General features: G+C 53.7%; 1 pseudogene; it reads left to right on the top strand.

The window, feature by feature from the left end:
* The first annotated feature begins 813 nt into the window (after positions 1–813).
* LOC136163216 (AT-rich interactive domain-containing protein 3A-like) lies at positions 814–2,817 on the top strand (annotated as a pseudogene).
* Positions 2,818–3,952: the final 1,135 nt, after the last annotated feature.

Below are 3,952 nucleotides of genomic sequence, written 5' to 3'. Positions count from 1 at the left end.
AAATATTGACCCCCAAATTACACTAGTTTCTTATACATTAAGGTATTTTTAACCTCATAATACTGAAAAGATATGCTCCTTCTGCTTTTATTTTTATGCACTACTTTTTATTTCTACAGAAATGTTAAACTTTTTGGATAATTTTATATGAATTACATAATACTTTGTTTCTAGGATACTGATCCAACTTTTGAAACGTGGTATACATTTCAATGGGCAACCACGAAAATGATTTTTTCATATGTCCACAAATACTATGCAGAACATTTAAGAGCTCGCAAAGTGGAAGCTATGAGAATTTTTGTTGTATTTAGAAAGTATTACAAACTGAAAAGAAACATCTTATGGAAATAACAGCATTTTATTAAAACTGGAAAGCAGGCACAAACCCGGTGGTGGCCGGGAACCAGCAGCGCGCAGCTCGTGGCCGGGGCCGGAGGCCAGGCGCTGCCGGGGCAGGTCCAGATACCAGACGTGGGGCATGCGCCCCCGCTAGCGAGTCCTGCGCCCCCCGAGCTGGCCCTGCGCGGTGAGGCTGGGGCAGTAGGTTTCTGTACACACGTGAATGAGCCACCCGCCAGCCGCCGCCACCCCCCGGTGCCCAGTATGAGAAAGCAGGCGTCGCCCGCCTGCCACTGGCATGCCCCGCCAGCCCTCGGCCAGAGCACAGCGGCGCCTGCCCCTGCCGCTTGCCCCCCTGCACGGCCCGGCACCCCCGCGGCCCCTACACTAAAGCGCGGCCGGGCCCCCTCCCCACAGGGGCCGCCCCCACCGCCCCCTTCTGGTGCCCCGGGCGGCCCAGCACGGAGGGCCATGAAGCTGCAGGCTGTGATGGAGATGCTCCTGCAGCGGCAGCAGCGGGCACGCCAAGAACTGGAGGCCCAGCAGCCGCCGCCGCCCCCTGAACCCCTAGCCCGCACCAGGGCCACTCCGGAGGCGGACAGGGAGCCTGAGACGCCCGCATGCAGCGGGTGCAGATGGCCACCCTGGCCGCCATGTGGGCCGCAGCCGCCGGCCTTGGCCATGCGCCCAGTCCCAGCTCGGAGGACGGGCCCCGCGTCTCGGAGGATGAGGATGCGGCCCTGGAGGGGGCACCGGGCTCGCCCACCCCACGCGGCCGAGGCAGGGAGGCAGCCAGCCTCCCCACGAGCAATGGCCGCTTTGAGGATGCGGGCTCCAACGATGACCTGAAGCCAAAATGGGAGGAGGAGGAGGAGGAGCTGGAGGAAGACCTGGGGGACGACGAAGGGGACGAGGAGGATGAGGACTATGAGGATGAGGAGGAGTTTGGGCCAGCCTGGGCCCCGCAGCCCTGTTCTCCCGCAACGCTCAGCTGCTCCAGGCCTTCCACGGTGACAGTGGATCCCGGGCACTGAGTGGCCAGGAGCGCCCGGGGACTGGCCCGGCTGTCCCCGGAGGGGCTGCCGATGCTGCGCCTAGCTGCAGCCACCACACCACGGGGACTGGACGGATGAGGAGCAGTTCAAGCAGCTCTACGAGTTGGACGCAGACCCCAAGAGGAAGGAGTTCCAGCGCAACTTGTTCAGTTCCGTGCAGAGGCGAGGGACACCTGTCAACCGCATCCCCATCATGGCAAGGCAGGTGCTCGACCTGTTCATGTTGTATGTGCTGGTGATGGAGAAGGGCAGCCTGGTGGAGGTCATCAACAAGAAGCTGTGGCGGGAGATCACCAAGGGACTGAACCTGCCCTCGTCCATCACCAGCGCTGCCTTCACGCTGCGCACCCAGTATATTAAGTACCTGTACCCTTACTTCAGTGTGAGAAGCGTGGCCTCAGCAACCCCAACGAGCTCCAGGCAGTCATCAACAGCAATCGGAGGGAGGGTGGGCGCCAGAGCTTTGGGGGCTCCCTCTTTGCCTACTCGTCGAATGGGGCCCACAGCATGCAGTCCTCGCCCAAGCTGCCTGTGTCCTCCCTGGGCCTGGCCACCAGCACCAAAGGCAGCTCCATCACCCCAGCCCCCAAGGTCAAGAAAGAGGAGGATGCGGCCATCCCCATCACGGTCCCCGACTGCCTGCCAGTCTCCCTGGCAGGTCACCCTGTGGTGGCCACCCAGGCAGTAGCAGCCCAGGCGGCCGTACCTGCCCTGGAGCAGCTTCGGGAGAAACGGGAGTATGAAAATGGCCCTGGTGTCAGAGGAGCACCAGTGGCTGATGCAGTGGGCACCTCAGCAGAACTTCCTGGCCATGATGGCATAGCTGCCCATGAGCATCCGGATCAACAGGCAAGCCTCCGAGAGCCGCCAGGACTCAGCTGCGAACCTGACCAGCACCAACGGCAGCAACAGTATTAGCCTGTCCGTAGAGATTAATGGGGAGAAGGCAATGGCACCCCACTCCAGTACTCTTGCCTGGGAAATCCCATGGACGGAGGAGACTGGTAGGCTACAGTTCATGGGGTCGCTAAGAGTCAGACACGACTGAGCGACTTCACTTTCACTTTTCACTTTCATGCATTGGAGAAGGAAGTGGCAACCCACTCCAGTGTTCTTGCCTGGAGAATCCCAGGGATGGGAGTCTGGTGGGCTGCCGTCTATGGGGTCGCACAGAGTCAGACACGACTGACGTGACTTAGCAGCAACAGCAGCAGCAGAGATTAACAGAATCATGTACACAGGAGTGCTGTTCACCCAGCCGGCCTCCACGCCACCCTCCGCTCCCAGCAAAGGTGAAGGCGGCAGCAGCCGGGGAGGAAACAGCGGGACCAACAGCAGCAGCAGCAGTGCAGGCAGCCAGGCAGGGCCAGCAGGGATGTCTGCCCCCCCCACATCTACCTCAAACAACTCACTGCCTTAACCACTACACTCCCCACCCTGGGAACCTGCCAGATTGGGCAGGGGGGTCCAGGTGGGCCAAGCAGGGGCTGGGATGGCAGAAGATATAGATGGGGAAGGGAGGTATCCACAGAGGAGCGACAGCTTAATGCCAAAAAGAAAAGAATAATATATGTACATATATATATATATAAAGAAAATTTAATAAAATGGGAAAATCAAGGAACACTTGCATTACTCAGGTTTCGGACATTCAGAGATAAGTTGTGAGAATATCAAAGGAAATTAGAGATGAGAGAGGCAAATGTCTACTAGGGTTCTCCTGCAGCCCTGGTGGACCCACATGGACTGGTGTCTGGTTTCAACAGACCAATCCTGTTTACCTCATACATCCCTGCACTGTGTTTTTTCATTTTTATCTGTTTTTTTTCTTTGCTTTTTTTTTTGTCCATTTGTCACACACTCACCACACCCAGCTCCTCGTGTTGAATGAAACCCCAGAGCCAAGATCAGTTGAATTTTTTTGTTGTTATTGCTTTCAGAAACTTTGTTGTTGTTTTTTTAAAAGAAATAGTGAAATTCAAACTCTATAGGGTTTTTAAGAGGTTTTAGGGGTTTTGTTTTGTAAATATTCTATTTTATTCTTGGAGGAGGAATCAAACCTAGGAAAAGGATATATATATCTATATATTTTTGTTCATTCAGGGAAACTGGACTTGAAAAAGAAAAAGAGAAAAAAAAGGCAAAAAAAAAACCCAAGTTTAAAAAAAAGAAATTGGAAAGCATTGCATTTATATATCAATATTTTTAATATCCACAAACTTATTTGAGAAAGTAATGCAGTCAGTGACAGTGGTTTTAAAACATTACACCAACTCTCTGACATTTTGTCCTGCTCTGCCCATGGAACACTTAAACCAACAAGGCCCTTCTAATCTTATGCCAGAAACAAAATAGGACTAAGGCCAGGTTCTGATGCAATTTGTGAAGCCCTTGGTTTGCAGAATTGTTGGTGTGATGGCTTAGCCTGTGGACTCCTCTCTGTCACATTTAAGCATTTATTATGTTTCAAATTGTCAGTCATGTTCAGATTTATATTCATGCCTGCAGTTTCCAATTAATTATACCTGTCATCAGCCTAGTTAACCTGCCTTGGT

Source organism: Muntiacus reevesi, chromosome 1 (genome assembly GCF_963930625.1).
Source record: "Muntiacus reevesi chromosome 1, mMunRee1.1, whole genome shotgun sequence".
Classification (NCBI taxonomy): Eukaryota; Metazoa; Chordata; class Mammalia; order Artiodactyla; family Cervidae; genus Muntiacus; species Muntiacus reevesi.
This window is presented reverse-complemented; position numbering and strand designations above follow the sequence as displayed.